The sequence below is a fragment of the Pipistrellus hanaki genome (assembly GCF_964339955.1).
Source record: "Pipistrellus hanaki genome assembly, chromosome: 10".
NCBI classification, from domain to species: domain Eukaryota; kingdom Metazoa; phylum Chordata; class Mammalia; order Chiroptera; family Vespertilionidae; genus Pipistrellus; species Pipistrellus hanaki.
In genome coordinates this window covers 14,961,596-14,982,882 of record NC_140512.1, presented here as the reverse complement: position 1 = coordinate 14,982,882, position 21,287 = coordinate 14,961,596, and the positions used below count along the sequence as shown (strand labels likewise).

Below are 21,287 nucleotides of genomic sequence, written 5' to 3'. Positions count from 1 at the left end.
AAAAAGAAGACAAAGAAGACAGGAGGAGGAAGAGGGGGGAAAAGGAAAGATTGGATGTGGAAGAGAAAGTATTTATTGAGTGATTAATATCATCAAACATTCTTCTAAGTACTTTATGTACCTAATTTTATTTAATCATCCCAAATCCTGTGAAGTATTACTTTTCCCATTGTCTTCTTATTTTAAATATATATATATATATATATATATATATATTTTATTGATTTTTTTTTACAGAGAGGAAGAGAGAAGGATAGTTAGAAACATCGATCAGCTGCCTCCTGTACACCCCCACTGGGGATGTGCCCGAAACCAAGGTACATGCTCTTGACCAGAATCAAACCCAGGGCCTTTCAGTCCACAAGCCAAAGCTCTATCTACTGAGCAAAACCGGTTTCGGCAATTTTTCCTGCTTTTTTCAACACGTAGCTTTTAAATGGCAGGGCCATAACGCAAAGCCAGGCCTACATTACTCCACACTCTTTCAATTCCACGCTGGTGTCTATACGATCAACTGTATAATTTTTATTATTTTTAGGCATATCTTATGTAGCAGCGATTTTCAACCTTTTTCATTTCGTGGCACACATAAGCTAATTACTTAAATTCTGTGGCACACCAAAATATATATATTTTTGCCAAGCTGACAAAAAAAAAAAAAAAAAAAAAAGGTACAATTTTGATTCATTCACACCAGACAGTTATTGTTGTGTTGGCTCTTGTAATTTTTTTATTCGACAATCTAAGGGAAAAGAGGTCAATGCCCCTGATTAGGCATTACATGTTTTAAAATTCTGTGGCACACTGGTTGAAAATCCCTGTTATACAGGATAGTTCCAATACATTAAGTTTTTAAATCTTAAAAAATTATAAATAGAAAATTATAATGGGAACATCAAAGATGTTTGTGCATTCAAATTCTTTACTAAATATATTTTCTCATAATAAAATGCATGTATTAGCAACGATTACTCAATGATACATGGGACACATATGTCAGTATAGTCTTTTGAGAACTGTAAACAAGATATGTAAATGTGTCTCTCCATACCATTAGCTTATTTACTTTTTATTGAATATTCCAATTAATTCAGAATCAATAAGAAACTTTTATTTTTAGCTCACTTTACATGGATTCACACATTTACTATATCCCTATCTTTGCTTACTAGTAACGGTATGTTTCATTGGAGACATGAATCCTTCCTCAGGTTGGTAGACACTTTAAATTACATTAAAACCTTTCCCCACCACTACCTCCACTCTACATGCTTCTCAGCAATCTGCAGGGGCCAGGGACAGGAGGAGGAAGTACATAGGTGAAGAATAACAGTTGAGAAAGTGTTTCCCTCACTAGAAAGAAGCCATATAACTAACTATATGGGGCCATCACTATTGAAGTTGCTTATTTTTATCTTTGCAGTTATAATTTACCTTCTGCAAGAAGAGATATGAGTTATTTCTTCAGCCAAAGATTATGGTTTAGAACCTGACTCTGTTGTTACTTGTCATGGCTCTTTTCCATTTCCATTCGGAGAGGACATAATAGAGGGTAGTGAAGATCGGCCTGCTTGGAATAGCAAATGCAGTGAATTGGGCTGGAATTTCTGAAACAAAAGTTATCTTGTGGCTCAGGGTGGTCACAGGACATGACTCCCTGTTTTAAATAAAAAGGCAGACTAATCATTGGAATAGTATGATCAAAGACATTTGGCATTCCATTAAAAATGCTATCTACGCTGCCAACAGTATAAACAGAAAAAGTACCGATTCTCTGTCTCTCAGTAGTTATGCAGGTACTTGACTTATGTTTGTAAGCTTTTTAAGTCTTTGGACGCCTCATCTTTGTTTCTCTTCTCATGACTGGCAGTGTCTGCCAGGGCCAGGCACACCAAGAAATGATTGTTGAATTAAATCGAATCAACAGAAGTTACAAAAGTCAGGGAAGTCAAATTCTGAATCAAAAACCATGGAAGGGGGATTAGAATCCGTATGGTAAAAAATCCTTCAGGTGGCCAAAACCGGTTTGGCTCAGTGGATAGAGCATAGAGTGTCGGGCCGCAGACTAAAGGGTCCCAGGTTCGATTCCGGTCAAGGGCATGTACCTTGGTTGCGGGCACATCCCCAGTGGGGCTGTGCAGGAGGCAGCTGATCGATGTTTCTAACTCTCTATCTTTCTTCCTTCCTCTCTGTAAAAAAATCAATAAAATATATATTTTTTAAATCCCTCAGGTGATTCTGATACACACTAAAGTACGACAACCTCTATAATCCAACTAATAATATGGCCCCCTCCTTTCCTGAAAGGAAGCCTGCTAAGAGGAAAGAGATATCTTTCCCACACTTGGGGCAAACCTATGGTGCCACTAAACATAAACTTGGACGGTTTTAGATAATAGATAAGCTTAAATATTAGTCTCATTGGATTCTGAAGGCTCCATTTCATCTCAGAGTCTCGAAGTTCAACATTCAGTACTAATTCCAACAAATTTGTCAGATGGAAAAATAATATTGTCATGAGGCGTTCATCCTTTTTGCCTTGTCCTCTCTTGCTGTGTGAAACGTGGGCATTCACAGCAGTCAATTTCAAAGAATGAGGACAATGAGGGAAGAGCAGAAAGCAAGAAGGATCTTGTGTCTTGATCATAATCTGTGGAGCACCATATTTTTCTGAGCCTCAAATGCCAGATTTCTTTGTCTCGAGTAAAAAGATGACTACTTCATTTAACTCACTCTTTTTCAAGTTTCTGTCAGCTGAACACCATTCCTATCTCATACAAAAGCTAAATGCCATTTCCCTCAAGCATTCAAAAAGGAATCATTTACACCCTTAAAAATTTGAATCGGCAACTATCAGGGTAGGACAGAGCAGGGTCCACAGCACAGAACAAAGCAGGCGGCTTGCTCTTTGTGATTACAACTGTCTAAATATTTCTGATGGATTTCATGTGACAATGTTTTCCTCAATGCCATTTTACAGAAGTTAAACAATAGAAAAATTATAAAGGCAAAACCTGAAAAGCTAATCAAAGAAAATGAACTGTAATCAGTTTCTGGAAATCATGTGGCTTCAGCATTTGAATGTCCATTATTCCTTCCCTCATTTCAGCTGTGCACACTATCAGTGTCTATTCTTTCCGAGTTCTGCAAAGGCTTTAGAATCTGCTGATTGTCATCAACTCGCTACTGAAGCCACAGAGCTCTGCGACACCACTGGACCATGGCAAATGTGAAAAAGACAGTTCACTGCCGCAAATAGGGCTTCTGTTGCCAGATAAATGGCATCACAAAGCTGGACTTACAGTGCTCACATCGAGTCACTTTCAGAGACCAATCTGTAGATGAGCAGGAACAAAACCACCCGAGATTAGTCACATTTCCAATGGTTCCGCAGGAAAAGTCACTGGCAAATCCAGAATCAAATGGATTAGCTGTTGGCAGAGGAAATATAGAAGATCAGCTGAGACTGGTTTGGCTCAATGGATAGAGCGTCGGCTTGGGGACTGAAGGGTCCTGGGTTCGATTCTGGTCAAGGGCATGTATCTTGGTTGCAGGCATATCACCAGTAGAGTGTGTGCAAGAGGCAGCTGATCAATGACTCTCTCTCATCGATGTTTCTAGCTCTCTATCTCTCTTCCTTCCTCTCTGTACAAAATCAATAACATATATTTAAAAAAGAAAGAAAGAAAGAAAAGAAAACAGGCTGTAAAACAGACATTTAAAAAAAAAATATATATATATATATATACAGAAGATCAAAAGAAAAGAGCTGTCTTTCTGGGCAACCTCTTCCTCCAGGTTCCTCCAATCCAACACGAAATTCATCTGTGCACTGGACTGTTTTGAATTAAACATGCCAAGAAGATATTTTATTATCTCCTGCATTTACTTTGGGTAAATACTACTTAATTTGACTCCCTTCTGAGTAATAAAAAATGCATTATCTCAATGGAAAATATAATTAGTTTCATTATGCAATTTCTTTTTGAATTAAAAATAGCCAGAGAATAAGCAAATGCTTCGAGGTCATAATCCTGATGATACATAATTAGAAAAGCAGAAATTAATACAATTTAATGATTGTCGTAACAATATTAGAGAAAGACAAGTTGATTACAAATTGTTCTCTAAATGTGTCTTTGATAGATAAATATGGGTCATAAAGACTAATGACAGCATCACTAGTGTTTGGGTTTAAAAAAACATTTTTAAGAACTTTATTTGAATTGTTTGGGAGGTTTTTGCTATTGAGTTGTAGGAGATTTTTATAAAATCCTCACCTGAGAATATGTTTTCCTTGATTTTTAGAAAGCGAAAATGGGGAAGAGAGAGAGAGAAAGAGAGAGAGAGAGAGAGAGAGAGAGAGAGAGAGAGAGAGAGAGAGAGAGAGAGATCAGTTGCCTCTCATATGCGTCTCGACCTGGAGATCAAACTCATAACCTATGTATATACCTTGACTGGAAATTGAATCCCCAACTTTTCAGTGCATGGGACAACTCTACAACCAACTGAGCCACCCAGCCAGGACCATTTGTATGAGTTCTTTCTATACTTTGGCTATTAACCCCTTATCAGATATATTGTTTGCAAATACTTTCTTCCGTTCAGTAGGTTTTCTTTTCATTTTTCTTGATGGTTTCCTTTGCTGTGCAGAAGCTTTTTAGTTTGATATAGTCCACTTGTTTATTGTTTGCTTTTGTTGCCTTTGCTTTTGGTATCAAATCCACAACTTACCACCTATGTTTTCTTATAGGAGTTTTATGGTTTTAGGTCTTACATTCAAGTCTTTCATCCATTTTGAGTTAATTTTTGTGTATGGTTTAAGTACTAGTCCAGTTTCACTCTTCTGCATGTTGTAGTTGTTACAACACCATTTATTGAAACATTGTCCTTTCCCCATTGTATATTCTTGGTTCCTTTGGTGTATGTTAACTGACCACATATTCCTTGATTCTTTATTCTGTTCCATTACTATGTGTCTATTTTTATACCAATACCATACTATTTTGATTACTAAAGCTTTGTAATATAGTTTGAAATCAAGGAGCATGATGCCTCCAGCTTTGTTCCTTTTTTTCAAGATTGGTTTGGCTATTGAGCTGTTTTGTAATTTCATACAATCCGTGTTGCTTTAATTTGTATTTTCCTGATGACATGTTTTAAAGCATATTTCCATATTTTTATTCGCTATCTATATATCTTTTTTTGGTGTGTCACCAATTTAAAAATATATCATTATATATTTATTGCTTGTAATTTTTTTTTATGTTGCCTAAAACTACTATATCCCCACAGATTCTTGGAGAGGGGAGGGAAAGGGGGGAAAGGGAGAAAGGGAAAGAGAGAAAAGGCAGAACTTTATCACCCCAGAAGAGAAGCTGAATGCTGACTATAATCTTAAACTAAAACATTTTTAAAGTATCTGAATTATAAATAGACAACATTTTCAGAAATAACGATGTGGTGGTGTAAAAAGACTTTCTTGGAATCAGGAGGTCTTTGTCCCAAACTAGTGGTCTCAAACTAAAACGCTTATGGGGTGCCAAGCAATTAAAATTAAAGAATGAATCGGCCTAATGGAGGAATGAAGACTCAAGCCCTGCTTACTGGGCAGGTGAGGGCCTGTTGTTACTTAGCTCCAGCTGACTGTGGTCAGTGAAATAAAAACCCAGCGTTGCCAGATCACCTTTTTTTCTTTTTAAGCCAGAAATTCACTTTGATAATGAAATGAACTATTTTTAAAGAAGCAGCAACTAATGTACAAGTGCTATGTGGCTCCAGGATAAATAAACACAGCCATGGCCTGACGCTGCCTTATTTTGTGCTGCTTCTAAATAGCTATGGGTCTCTTTAAAATTGGTTCCTTATCTGAAAAGCTCATGTCCACGTTTCTCTTGGCCTCAGATACCTGTTCTGGTGCTTTTATGTAATGCGTCTCTTTACTCTTAAAGAAACTGTTTAGAAACTTTAATTCTTAGTAAGTTAGAGTATTGAGATATGCAATGTCGAAGTCTGAAAGGACAACCACAAAATGCTGAAACGCTGTCCCTCAGGGACTCGACTGCTAACTCAGGAGTATGTTCTATCTTCAGAAGTTTCCAGCATTAAATGTGCCACATCTAATTAAGTGAATAATCACCTAACGAGAAGAGATGTAAAAGCAGCTTCAATTTTTAAGAGGCAGTGCTTCCTACTGGTCAAGAACACACACTGGAGCCAGCCTGACCTGGGTTCAAGTCCTATTCCCCCACTTACTGTCTTACACAAGTTGCCTAAGATCTCTGTGCCTCAGTTTCCTCATGGGTAAAAATGGGGGTCGCAGTTTCTACCTCAGAGGGTTATTATGAGGGTTAAGTGAATTTTTGGTAGTGCTTAGAATAGTGTTTGACACAGAAAAAGCATCAGGAAAGAATTAGCTGTTGCTGCTACTAGTGTAAAGCACAGCAGTAACTAAATCCACCAAATCTCCCACATTGGTTAAACCAGCGTTTTACTCTAGACTGTCTAAAAAACAAACGAAACCTAATCTTCATCCAATCAAGGCCAAAGACAATGGTTTGCCTAAACAACTCCACTGGCAGCTTGTAAATGAGGACCTAACATGCCACAGTTCATAGAAATCTAAGAGGTCAACTTAGGAAACGAGGGTCAATGCAGTGGAACAGGGGCCATTCGGAATCAAAGGGTGTGAACGCCTCATCCTCGGTTTCCACCCCCTTGTGATTAATTAGCAGCCTTGCTGCATGCACCACCAGCTGTATCCTAGCTCATATGCCCGACCCCAACCGAGGACTACAACAGTATAATGAAAACTGTGCTTCTAATTGTCCAGCGGGCAGACGTGGCTTAGCTAAGAAAGGCTCTTTTCACTCTCCTCCTTTCTGATTAACTGGATGGCTTTATAAATCCCCTTAATAAGTTCATTTGTGTAACCCAAGGCTAGCCGCCCTTCCTTCCTGCTAAGAGGGCTTAGCTGCTTATCTTGGGATATGACCCATCAAAAGAGAATTGTTAAAAAAAATTTTTTTTTCTAATCTGCTAAACTGATAAATACCACTGATCTCACATCTCCAATTTAGAAATGTTCTCTTGTATCATAAAGAAAGGCTAAGTGCAAGCAAGACGGGCAGAAAATAAAAAAGTCCTTATGATTGTCTCCTAACAGGTCCATGTAATGTAACTAATATTCATTTCTAAATGGGTTCCATATGCATTGTCTCATTTAGTCGTCCAAACAACTCTTTGGGGCAGTACCATTATTATCATCTTCATTTTACTAGCAAGAAAGCTGAGGCTCAGTGAGGTTAGGTAACTTGTACAGCATCACATGACTACTAAGAGTTAGATATGGGCTTGGTTTCAGGTCTTCTGATTTTAAATCGAATGCCCTTTCCATTATAATTATGTATCCATTGTCTTTCAGTCCCCACACTTGTTCCACTATACTTTGTACTACTGCAGCTAGGAGCTTGCAAATTAAATTTCCAACTCTTTTCCCTGTTGTCTTTCCATTTGGTTCTGCTAACTGGAGGTACTAGTGGGCAACATGAAAGAATGGTATAAAACAAGATTCTTGGTTCTGACTCAAAATGAGGCAGGTGATGGTAGCTGCCACAGGAGCAGTGGGGCTGGTGTGATTCTTGACTGCACAGCCCAGGAAGGATCAGCAATTTTTTATGGGTTCCAACCCTGGTTGACATAGCACCACTTGAGCAGATCCAGAATCAAATGCATGTGTTTCCAACTCACTTGCAACAGCCAAAGCAAGTTCACCGATTCCAGCTCAGGGACATTAGTTGCTTCTGATATAGGTATCACCTCTTCTTCCTTTTTGCTCTTCCAATACCCCTCTCCTTCCTGCCCCTCTCCCCCCACCCCTCCTTTTTTTTTTTTTTTTTTTTTTTTTTTTGTAGCTCCAGCCTTTCTAAACACCTAAAATGTCTTTCTTTTCTTTTCTTTTCTGTATCTTACCTTATACAAATATACCTGCTATGTGGCAACACTTTGGAAGAGGTATATAAAGCAAAAGATGCCCGGCTGGTGTTGCTCAGTGGTTGTACATTGACCTATGAACCAGGAGGTCACGATTCCATTTTTGGTCATGGCACAGGCCTGATTGTGGTCTCGATCTCTGGTAGGGGGCATGCACAAAGCAGAAGATCAATGATTCTCTTTCATCATTGATGCTTTTCTGCTCTCCTTCCCTTTCCCTTCCTCTCTGAAATCAATAAAATATATTAAAATAAATAAATAAATAAACCAAAAGACCTTGTCCCTGCCCTGAAGGAATCTATAAGCGGTCTGTGTAATAGAACTAATACATCTGAGCCAAGAGCAAATAAGACACAGTAGACATAGTCAAGGGCTGAGATAAATGGCATGAAGACTGTAGGCGCGATGGGAAAGTGTATTGGCACTTCATCACAAACTCTATTTGCTTGGTGCAAGGAGTGGGACTTGCACTTGTGTTTTCCCTTCAGCAGGCAGTCAAATCTGTCCAAAGCCAGGCCAGACGCAGCCTCTCATCCAGCTCACCCCTCTAGTCTTCCAAACTGCTTCCCCTTCCTGGACATGCTTGGTTTTTACTTCCTGCCCCGAAGCCATCTCTGGTGCCCAGTTGTCTGCCCCATTCTTGTTCAGTTTCCTGTTCATTAACTTCTGGCTCATTATAACACTAGCATCCCTCAAATCCACATTTGCATCATCATACATCAGAAACTTTTTGTTTACAGCAAAAAGGAGCACAATTACTACCCATATATAATTTGAGATAGAACTATTCATTATAACAGGGATTAAGGGTGGGGAATAGTGATTAAATTATTGCTAGCTTGTCAAATTTTTTCAACCCTTATTAAAGCTACTGATTTTATTTTTTCTCCCCTAAAATGGAAGCATTCTATATCATTTGGGATTGAGTTTTATTTATTTCTACCACAACTACTACTTTTTACTAAGGGCTTACTCTGTATCACATCCTTTGCATATGTTAATGCTTTTCCAACTCTTCAAAACCAAATAGTGTATTTTCCCATTTCACAGATGAAGAAAGTGAGGTCCATAGTGATGGTCAAGTTACTTCTCCATGTTCCTTATTATCGGCAAAGCTAGGACTCATGTTGCCTAATTAGGTTGTCTGACTCCTGAGCTGTACACTTGAAAACAACACTAAACTAGCCCTGTTCTGTGGATGGACAACAGCATTTGTGACAACCACCCAAATACCTCTGTGGTCAGTATCCTACGCCAGAGCCAGCGTCATCGGCAGAGCCTCTTCAAGTGCACGGAGGAAAGGCTTAGCAGGAGGGGCCCAGAACAGCTCAGCTCTTCTCTGTTATATATTCTGCGATTCCACATGTGACTTTATTTGGAAAGAGCTCCACTGAGCCTGCTGAAGGAGTGTATCTGGGCTAGTGCAGAGATCCCAGAGGTTGTCTGCAAGAAGCCGGGGCTATCTCTTAGTCCCACATGGTCACGGATGGAAATCTGCCCTTCTGCCTGCGGCACTTACACACATGTTAAGGCCTTAAGAAGGATGGAAGAAACAGGGCAAAAGGCTTCCAAGCAATTGGCATTGTGTCCCCATGACTTGTGGACAACGATGGGCCTCTATACAGTGTTGAAGCTGGGACAGTTTCTCTACTGTACTTTCCAGTTCTGTGCCGGTATCCTGATGTTTTTCTTTGGAAAGAGCTGAAATATGGAGCCACTAAAGCAATGGTCGGCAAACTCATTAGTCAACAGAGCCAAATATCAACAGTACAACGATTGAAATTTCTTTTGAGAGCTGAATTTTTTAAACTTAAACTTCTAACCCCACTCCTTTATAATGGACTTGCCCAGGCTGTGGTATTTTGTAGAAGAGCCACACTCAAGGGCCAAAGACCCACATGTGGCTCTCGAGCCGTAGTTTGCCGACCACTGTACTAAAGCATTGCATGCTGATGAGTCTCGGAGGTTTCGTTTCGGCAAGGATTAAAGCTTAAAGTCCCTGGCATGTGGAAGAGAATATAGGTGACTTGGTGCTAATCCCATGTCTGATATGTGATTGAAACAGTAACAGCTCAATAAACATAGAATTGCATTAAGGAAACCAAGCTCTAGCAGAAGTCTAGGTACCAGCCAGCAGGCCAGAGGGAGGTCTGAGCATCCTGACATCACTACATGAATGCAGCACCAAGGGCAGGCCGTGGGCTTGATAAAGATTTTTACTGTTGATAGGAAATGGGCTGGCTTCGATATTTGTGCCAGAAAACAGACCCAGAAGTTGGAAGATCATCAGGAACATTTTTATGATTCATTGTGGTTTTGCAATAGCAAGTCAAATGAATTATTGAAAAAAAAAAAATCTCTAGGAAATAAATAATTGTAATCCCCATCCCTGAGTAATAAATATGTTTCCCTCTACCATTATAGAAACTGCTGTGACTTGGGCAGAATTCTTAATGTTATTTATATCTTGAGCAATGCACTATTTTAATCTAATTGAGAGTACTAGGCAAAAAAAAAAAAAAAAAATCTAATTTATTTGAAGACAAGAGTCTTTACTTAAAATACATTGGCTGGGCCAGTTAAGAGCTTCCTCTGTGTCACTGCCAGGAATTAGTCACAAACCAAATGCCCAATCAGTCTTTGTAAACTTATGATTAGCTTTCATCCCAACAAAGCCCATGCTTGTTACTGGGATACTTGCTTTTCCAGCTACTGGGTAAAGGATCAATGACACACTTCAAAGATTTCGGGAACAGTTTCAGTTCTTTGCGAAGAGCATTTGTTCTCTCAAAAACAAATGCTAGATTTGTTCATTTGTCCCAAAAAAATGAGAGGAACATTTCTTTTGATTGTTTTCCAACTCTACCTCCGCATTTAACAATGGGAAACCATAGTTCCCTCACCTACTGCTGGTGGAATTTGTGAGTTAGCTACGATCTGCATTATGACATTTCTGAACCTTGCAAGTCAGAATGTTATACAAAAGTGAGGTAGAGCTTATGAGGCTAATGATACTATCTGACAAAGGGCTGAAACTTAAAATTTTCACAACTCTGCATTGATTCATTCATTGGATCCTTCATTGTGCAATTTAAGCACCCCCTGTATGCCAGGCAGCATTTCTGGTGCTGGGATACATTAATGAACATAACAGACAAACATTCCTGCCACGAAGGGAGACAGGTAATAACAAGACAACAGTTAATGATATAGTTAGGTGATAAATATAATGGAGAAAAATAAAACTAAAACACTAGAGAAGGAGGTAGGGGTTCAAGGTTTTGTGTGAGTGTGTACATGTATAAGTACACTTGCTCACCACAGGATCAGGAAATAGCTCACAAAAAAAAGTGATATTTGAGCTTTGACCTGAAGAAGAGGTGGCAAGCAATTGGAACATATGCAGGAAGAGTATTCCAGACAGAAGGATTCATAGAGTGAAGGCCCTGAGGTTGTCTTGTTCAAAAATATCAGGGAGGCCCACGTACTGACAGCAGAGCTGGGCAATCAGCAGGACGGTGAGGATATGGGCTTTGGCTCTGTAGATGTTTAATTAGGGTAAAGAAAAAGTAATATCCACAACAAAAACACTTGATAAGATCATTCATAAAAAAATTACAAGTTTAAATAAAGTGCATGTTGCAAAGCCATGATCACATTTAAAGAAAAAAGTACATATTAATCATGATCATTGTCTAAAAGCATCACTGAAATTATTGTAATCTAAGTAGGCGGGGGATTTGTGAGTTCATAGTTTTACTGTGCGGTGGTTTAAGGGATTTGTGGGACAGGGTTCCCCATCCAAACACATAAACCCTCTACTCTGAATTCTACTACTTTAATGACAGGATTTAATTTTTCCTTCCTTTAGATCTTCAAGGCCATTTATTTTCCAGACACTTCTATGAAAACACAAACACTGGGTTAGGATGGAAAGGGGGCAGGGAAAAGAGCAGGAAGTCGCCCCTAAATTAGTTATCAGGTGAGAGGCAGGAGGCAGCCAGCTGCCTTTGATAATCCCCTGTGAGTGAATCATGCCGTGGATTCCTGTGGAAGAGCTCTACGAGGAAGAGGTGAGATGGGAAGGTGTTGACAAGGTACAAAAGCAAGCTTTAATTATGCCTGTTTCTATTAATGTGAACAAAATGCCACACCTGTGAGCAAACCACACTGACACTAAAATTCCAAGAACTTTTTTTTTTTTTTTTTTTTTTAGATATAATCAGCCTCACAAGGGATATGAAAAAATGGCTAACACTGATGTCACACCATCTTGTAGCAGGCAAGCATTCTTAACTGTATTACATTTTTTGGCCTAGAGTGTTTTTTTCTCATTCTGCAGCTCCCCTTTATTCCACACAATGTGCACAGACCGAAATGGATCTTTAGAACCACAGGTGCATGTAACAACTTTGACAGGCTTTAGATTTATTGCTTGATGTGAATGGGCAGCAGGGTAATAGCTTTGACTTCCATATTGTAACCGAAAACACAAGTTCAGCTGCCTGCCACAAGGAAAGCCAAACTTGTGGGCCAGGTGCTTAGTGCAAAAGGAAAGAGGCTATATTCAGGTGTGGCAGGACTTGGGAGCATGGTGGACTATCCTCTCAAAGACTATCCCCCTCCTCCATTCCTGCTCAAGACCAAGGTTCTTATAGAGATTGGGAGGGGTGGGCTCTTTTCTATCCAATTATTCCTAGCTTTCCACACCCTCAGCCCATCCATTCATCTTTCTAGCCTTTGGCACATGGGGTTTAAGAATCTCCCCCTGTGCCATTTTGGCCCATGGGGGAGATCGATGGCGCTCCCTACCCTCTGCTGTGGGGAGCAGGGGCAAGAGCCGCCATCAGGAAGCCTGGGGATGCAGCAGCTGAGATTGGACATGGTGTTCACACATCCACAAGAGCAGGTTGGAGTCTTGAGGCACCCTCTGCCTCCCAGTGCATCCATCTCCTCTGCACAGCCCCCCAAGCTGAAGGCTGCCAACAGTAACAATATGAGACCTTATCTGTCATACACACATAGCACGTTGACCAATGGCTTCCGTTATTAATGACTTAAGCATCTGGTGGGCATATCTCTTGCCCTGGCAGAGCTGTGATGGTGAAGCACATGTGCCCTGGCATTGGACTAACTTGGTCTGAATCCCTGCTCCACGATTTACTAGCTGTGTGTCTATGGGCAATGCACTTAAAGCTGTACCTCAGTTTCTTTATCTATAAAATGAGGATGATAATAGGTTACTGTGAGGCTAACATGACATAAAACATACTTAGAACATGTCTAGTACATAGTAAGCCTCCTAAAGGGTGACTGCTATTACAATAGAACAAAATGGCTTTCAGAGCAGTTACCACTGGGAATATCAAATTCCTCTCTTATGGTATTACTGTCTATATAAAAATTTAATCCTTTCTAAAATTTCTGTTGACTTTTTATAGGCATGGACTAAAGAAAAAAAAAAAAGGAAAATTGTAACAAAAACCTGATATTAAAAGTAAAATACTGCTTAGGGCACATTTTGATTATTCTCAATTGTTATGGTTACATTGCGTTAATTTTACCTTATTAAATATTAAAGAAGGGCCATCACTGTTGGGAAGGCATTAAAATATATTATATAAAATTAAACTAATTTGTCTTTATGGAATACAGCCTTAGAGGATCCCAGGTGCTATTTTTACAACATGATGGAGGCCATCATGTCAGACATATAGGCCAACAAAACAGAGAAGCATAAGACAAATGCATCCCTGGGTAAGTTGAGAAAATAACTTGTCTCTGTGTTGTGCTAAACAAAGGGCAACAATGAAATAGGAGCATGTCAAATGAGGAGTTCCAAAGAAGAATGGCAAATGTCTACCCTGATGCAGGCACATAACCAGGAGGAAATATGCTAATAATAAAGGGACCAGGCAAAACCTGTATCAGGTCTGACTTTACAACCTAGAATTTCTTTCTTTTCTTTTCTAATTTATTATATGAATAAATTTATGCTGCTGATTTTGTGGCACTAAAATGTTTTATGCATCAACAGAAGCTCAACCATGAAAATCAATATTTTTTAATCCAAATACTTTTGATTAAGATATTATACTATCAATTCAGTAACAAAAAAACCCTTTTAAAAATAAGTTGTTTTACTTTACATTTATTCAGGAAACAAATTTTACTTATACTGAATGTGTATTTCAATAGAGCTTGATTTCAGTGACTCATAAATTCTCATTATAAATAATTCTATATAAAACTAAAAAAGGAAAATGCATAATATATTCTATAACCTCCAAATAAAGGTAAAACATTTAATTATACTGAAGAAGTATACAAGGCACATATATATAATTCCAAAAAGAGAAAGAATAATTTTGATATTTAAATTGTGGTGAAACCTTTAACATCATTTACAATGAATTCTATACAATTTGAACAATTTAAAAATAATGCTATTATATATTCTAATAAATATGCCCCATTCCTTTTATCAGGAAGCAAATTATTGACAGATGATAAATTTAATTTCATTACAGATGCCCAAGTATATTATATGTCAGCCAGATTCAAAACAATGCAAGTCAAATATGGAAAGAAAAAAAACAACCCCAGAAAGGTTTTTCCATAAACAAAATTTATATAAATTAAAATAACTATTAGATAGTTCTCCAGAAAATGGGTTCCATGGTCCACATGGATCACCAGTATGATTTCTAAGACAACAGGAACTAATGAAGAATTGTACCAGGCACTTGGGAGGTCATTAGTAACAATAAGACTTAACAGCGGAAGGAAGCAAGCAGGGTGCCCAGGGCATGAACCACATGACTGTTTCCTGTGCCATCCCATGTTTCTGGGATAAATGAAAGAAGTACCATGTCAAGTTTGGAGATTTTTTTTTTCTTCTGCTTATTGTAAGTGCATGAGAAGTGGAAGGGAAATTAAATAATTTTTTATTCTTTTTTTTATATATATTTTTTATTGATTTTTTTACAGAGAGGAAGTGAGAGGGATAGAGAGTTAGAAACATTGATGAGAGAGAATCATCGATCAGCTGCCTTTTGCACACCCCCTACTGGAGATGTGCCTGCAACCAAGGTACATGCCCTTGACCGGAATTGAACCTGGGACCTTTCAGTTCATAGGCCGACGCTCTATCCATTGAGCCAAACCAGTTTCAGAGATAATTTTTTATTCTTAAAAAAAAACAAACCCTATTGTTCTGTTCCTTTTGATTGATTAAGTAGAAGATGAATGGGCAATGATATGAGTTTTGATTACAAAATACCTAAGAGCTCAAAATGAAAAATTTCTGAATATAAATTACGACTTAAAATTATGATTTGGGACACTAATTATGCCAGAATTTATCCTTAAGTACATATGAATTCCCTCTGCACCCAACACATCACATTAGGACACTGTTTTTGAGACTTGTGATTCATCTTAGCACATACCCTAGAATTAAGCTGTCTTTCACCTAGAAATCTGAAAGAATTATTGAAGTGAAAAATATTTTAATGTTAATACCACACTGGGTATTACATTAAACGTGATCAATTAGACACATGCCAAATAACATGTGCCTATCTGATCATCTTTTCCAAATAGTGCCCACGGACAAAAAAACAATAACCACAAAATAACAACAGAAACAAACAATGCAGCTCTTTCTTCTTACATTGGATTCAAATTTGTCTGCTTAGTAATAATGACATATTATCCCATGTTATTGCTTCAAAAATGTTTCCAGCCAGTGACTCTTGGGAATGCTATGCCCTTGGCAAAATTTCTTTGTTTACTAGTAGATCACAATTTGAGAAAGTCATTTCAGTCTAAATTGTGTACATTCTAGGTCCTTAGGTTAATAAGAGTTTTTGACCTTTTGGTTTCTATAGCCAGTTCTTCTCTTGGATGATTGATGGCATTAATTCTCCTCACATGTGGTCCAGGGGAAAGCCCCCACTTCAAAAAAATTGTATTCATTCTAAGGACAACCTGGGATGACAAGTTATCATGCTGCCAACTCAGTTCTCTGAGCTCCAGAGGAGGAACTCAACTAAGGCAGGGATGGCTCAACTATTCATGAAATAATGAATCAAAAGCTCAGCTAAATTTACATAAAATAAGGAACGGCAAGGGGCCTCTGTTCTCCAGCTACAACTTGTTTGATGCCTGGCATCTCCACTTACCACCCCCACAGCCTCTCTACTAGTTGTGGGATGTAAGTACTCATGCATCTACCACAGCAGTAGTTTCTGCTGTCCTCACAGTAACTGCTTCCCTCATCTTCAATGTGCTTTCACTGAAGATGAAATGTTGAAGCCAAATTAACCTTTCAAAACAATGGTGTGCACACATCACTTCACACTCAAGAGCTAAGTGGGTTCTAGATCAAACATGATTCAAACTCAGTATAACAGATTCACAATCGGACACATTTCAGACTCAACATATCTGTGACAGACTTTCTACCTTCCTCTCAAAAACAGCCCTTTTGTATTTTGTATTCTGGTCAGTATCACTGCCATCCATCCACCTAGTCTTTAAAGTCAGAGGTCAAGTCTTGCTTTTCCCCATTCTTCATTTCCAATGGGCATATGGGTCCACTGAAATATAATTTAAACTGTCTCCTCTGCCCGTCTGATAGGAACCTGGGTCAGGCACTCTTACTTCTTATCATCTCTTGACTACTGCTGGATTCTTGCTTCGAATTTCATCCATTTATTCTGCATACAGTTCACGAGGTTTTTGTTCTAAACTCAGATCTAATTATGTGACTCCTCTACTCAAAATCCTTGGGAAGAAATCTCAACCTGTCCCAAACTCCTGGCCCAGACAACACTCTCTCACCTGCCTTTACAGCACCTCCAACTTCAGCACCTTCAGTCATGCAATACACTCCAAGTATATCAACTCCAAGGCTTCAATAGAATGGGAACAGTCAACCTATATGTGTATAACTAGTGAGTGTGAGTCACTGGATGGCAAGATCCATGTCTTTTAATTCAGAGCACACTGTTAGAACCTTTCACAGTTCCTTGTCTGTAAAGAAGCAATCACCAAAGTTTATTAATGAAGATGGTCACCATATAGGAACTACATGTAGGTCCCATAAGTTAGTATTTTATTTATATTAATAAAACCCCAATAACTCCAGAATAAGCTCTGATTTACTGTCAGTAAAGTAGTGAGAGTCTAGTTTCCAGTATTAGCAATGATCCTACAAGTCATTCAGTGATTACTGAATACTTTTATAAAAGGAAGTCTTTTAATTGTTTACTCTTTATAATAAAGCTCTTACCATGCCTTCTCTGTGTCTACTGGACCACTTACTGGATCAAAGCAGCTAAATTTCAGTAATAAAAGTAACTTGATCAGGTTCAGCATGTCCAGTATAATGTAGATGTCTGAAATCTACTTCATCACTGTACTTGCGGGATGTTCACTCTAGTGTTCAAACTTTGTTTTTAGGAAAATGAAAATGTCTAATAACAATCAGATAACAATCAGAAACACATGGAAAGACCCAGAGAAAACTAATGGGAAAGTTTTCTCAAGGAATGACTTCTGGTTTGGGTACATAACAAGTATTCATTTCAATTTAACAAATAGTTCAGAGAATGAACTAAGTATTCAGGATGGTGCAAGACATATTTATTTTTCCCCACTCCTCTATAGCAAGAAAGCTTCTTAAGGGCCTTTAAAAATGTATCCCAGTCAGATAACTTATTTTGAACAATAAACCAATTCTAAGACTTTTTTTTTTTTGTATTGAAGCATATCTTATAGTTAGATTCTCTATAAGTCTGAAATGTTACGCAATGAAGAAATATTTTATAGGACACTTGGAACTTGATAGATACATTTTTTAAAATTTGAATAATTTTAATATGGTAGTTTTGTCCAGTTATATTTGTCAAATTCTTTTGGGGTGGGGGCAGGGATTGCCCTAGGGAACAAAGCCATTTAGGAAACTGAATTAACTACACGCTCTCTGTGCTTACGGACACAAAAAAAATAGGAACTCGCAGAAACCATCTCCCCTGTGCTCCTTCACGTGGCTTGTTCTCTGCCTTCCATTCTCTCCTTTCATAACCTGTTCCTTGGGCCTTTCCTTCACAAGCTAACGGTTTCTGTCAGTAAGGCTTCTATTCAGGACAGTATGAAAAGCTTTGTAGGAAAATGGATTAATCACATTCACTGCTTCTCTTTGTTTACCCCTTCGGTTATTGTAGAATTCAAGCATGCCAAGAAAATGCATGTCTACTCACAAATGTGAATTCCCACTTAGATAGTCATTTTGGTGCAATTCTCTTTTAAACACATCATATAATAAAAGATCCTCTGAAAAGCAAGTAAACTTAATTTCCTCAAATATATCTTTCACATCAAGTATGTATTATAATGATTTAAACATGTATTCTGTATTCCCTGAGTTCCAAAAAAATGCTTATGTATTCAAATGCCAAGGAAGTAATTAAATATTTTACTTTTTAATTTTCCATTAATATTCCCTGTGATACAGGCATACATAAGCATTTAAAAATAATGGGTTTCAATGTCCTTAAGCAAATAACAAAAGTCATGTAGTCTATGAATTTCCAAAGAAGACCTTTTAACAGTCTTATTATTGCTAAGTTTAAATGGAATAAAGAATTTTCATTCAAATCTGATTCTTGAAAATATCAGAATGCCATCCTTCACCATTAATTTCATCCAATAATTAAATGTCTTAAATATTGGTGACTTTACTACATATATATATATATATATATATATATATATATATATATATATATGGCTAACATGCAAAGTGTCCCTTGGGAGTTCAACTGGGAAACTGGGAGTTTGCTGGCTTGCTATGACATGTGCTGACCATCAATTAGGAACAAAGGCCCCAATTAGCCCTGAACACTGGCCAGCCTATGGACCCTACCCGAGTACCCAGCCTCTAGTAGTTTCATAATTCCCTAATATATAAAAGTTCCCTCTTAGCCCTAGCTGGTTTGGCTCAGTGGATAGAGCGTCAACCTGTGAAATGAAGGGTCCTGGGTGAAGGTCTGGTCGGGGGCACATGCCAGGGTTGTGGGCTCAATACCTAATGGGGGTGTGCAGGAGGCAGCCAATTGGTGATTCTCTCTCATCACTGATGTTTCTATCTCTCTCTCTCCCTCTCCCTTCTTCTCTGAAATCAATAAAAATATGTATATTTTTAAAAGATATGACTGGTACTGGGAATACAAATTGATATAATTTTTAAAAAGGAAAGAAATTCCCTCTTGTTCAGAAAGAACATGTTGCTCTGCTTTTTCCAGTGTTAAAGGATGTTCTTCTGAATAGAACTGATGGTTTCTGCTATTAAAATGTTACAGTTAGAGCCTAAGACACAGAGGGCGACGACACTGCCCCACCACTATTGAATCATTTCTTCTACGCTCAGACTGTCTCTCAACATTTTAGAACATAGTTTTTTCATCTTGTTGAGATTTCTAGGGTCATAAAGTTTAAAAAGTAGAAGTAGAATTCTTATGTAAATAACAAGTAAATGATACCAAACAAATAAAAGCACTCAATCACTCATTTTTTTTCTCAAACCATTGGCCAGGCAGAACCCCATCAACATGAGACTTTTTGGAAACAAGAAAGCATATGTAGTTTAATGGGGATTCATAATACAGCAAGAAAAGTCACCTCCCTGAATGAAGCTGAGTGGAGACAGTTATGCTGGCTGGGCTGATGGGAATCCCTGCCTCTGGGAAGACTGGGCTTCCAACTAAGAAGCCAAGTTCACCAAGTGTCTAATGGACAGTCCATCTGCATATCTCTTCCTGCTTCACTCCAGCGAAAACTGCACTCAACAAGTATTTTCAGCTTTTTCTGTTTACAAAAACTTTGATAACAAAAATGAAGATCAAGGCAGCATCATGCCCAGGACAGACTGATGGCACCAAGTATATATACCTTTAGCTACAAGATAATTCCTTCTATGAATTTCATAGTGGATAGAGTCACTCTACATGATAGCTAACATGCAAACACTAGCTAACACTTTTGTGAGAGGAGACTATTTCTGTAAAACACCTCCTACGTCTGTGGTTTTGTTTATAAAGGCGCTGGTGTGAAATACACACAGAGAAGACCCATGTGCTGACGGGCTCGTGTGAGCGACACAGCAGCGGGTGAGGAGGCACATTCTGCACACCTCAGGTGCAGGGGTGGCTGAAGGAAGCATCGCAGGAACACATTAATCAACACATTCTAGGAATGCATTAATCAACGCTGCCACGTCAGCTGGCATGCCCCATTGTTTAACCATGCATGCTAACGAACTCGGAGCAGCCATACGAATGTGGATTTCCACCGTGCTGCAGGGAACAAAGCCCCCCAGGATCGGCCCCCTGCACCACATCCTACACCACGCCACTTTCAATTGAGATCATTCTCTCCCGTATGTGCACTAGTTTATGGACTTGCTTTCTGTAACAGTCAACCAGAAACAAAGACACTTTACAGACCGGCTATATTTGACAAAAGCCATAGAAATGCCTTCTGCAGATATGAAAACTTAAATCCTTCCAAGCGATTTTTATTTCTTTGCCTTACAAAACGCACGCTGTAATGAAAGGCAAAACAAAACAAAACAAAACAAAGCAAAGCAAGAAAAAAAAAAAGTGCAAGCATCTATTTGTGTATGCAGTCAAATGTGACAGCAACATACTGCATTACCAGCAGGGGCCTGGGCCTGGCCGCCTGCTCCACACAGGGCTTCATTTTCCTCCTGGGTAGTTCCCTAGATAACCCTCCTGTCAGGATCTGACTCCCCCCAAAAGCAGCCAGGGATGAAATGTCCAGATGCTGGGAGGAAGGGCTCTGATAAAACCCCACAGAGCTCAGGCACACATTTCTACCTTTGAGTGTACAAGGTTCCATGGCCCTGAACATTTAAGGCTTTCTACTATTATCAATACTCAGAGTATCTCCCCCTCAGTAGGTTATGGTGCATGAAATTTAATAACTATTGACGTTGGCATGAGAAGGCTGAACATAAAGATCATCATTCTGAATGAGAAAGGGATACCGTTTATAATTATTATTTTGAATAAGCTTCCTCCCAGGGGCAGAGTTATTTCGGCAGAGGTACTTGTTGGGAACACAGATCCCAGGGCAGAATTCTGGTCATTTCAGTAAGTCCGCACACGAAAGCCCATGGTCCATTGATCTAGCCTTATCTCATCATCAGCTCTAACTCAGATGACACTAGAAAACATTTAAAAACTGCAAGCCAAAAGTGCAGCAAG

General features: G+C 38.7%; 1 protein-coding gene across 28 annotated transcripts in view; it reads right to left on the bottom strand.

Annotated features, from left to right (window-relative positions):
• NRCAM (neuronal cell adhesion molecule) overlaps positions 1–21,287 on the bottom strand; it is a 235,413-nt gene that overhangs the window by 98,475 nt on the left and 115,651 nt on the right. The window contains exon 1 of one of the 28 annotated variants that reach the window (XM_084897751.1): positions 3,303–3,366. The exons of the other annotated variants lie outside the window; for them this stretch is intronic. The gene's annotated coding sequence lies outside the window, so the exon portion shown is untranslated. Of the gene's footprint in view, positions 1–3,302; positions 3,367–21,287 lie in introns of those variants that run through there. 28 annotated transcript variants of the gene reach the window in all.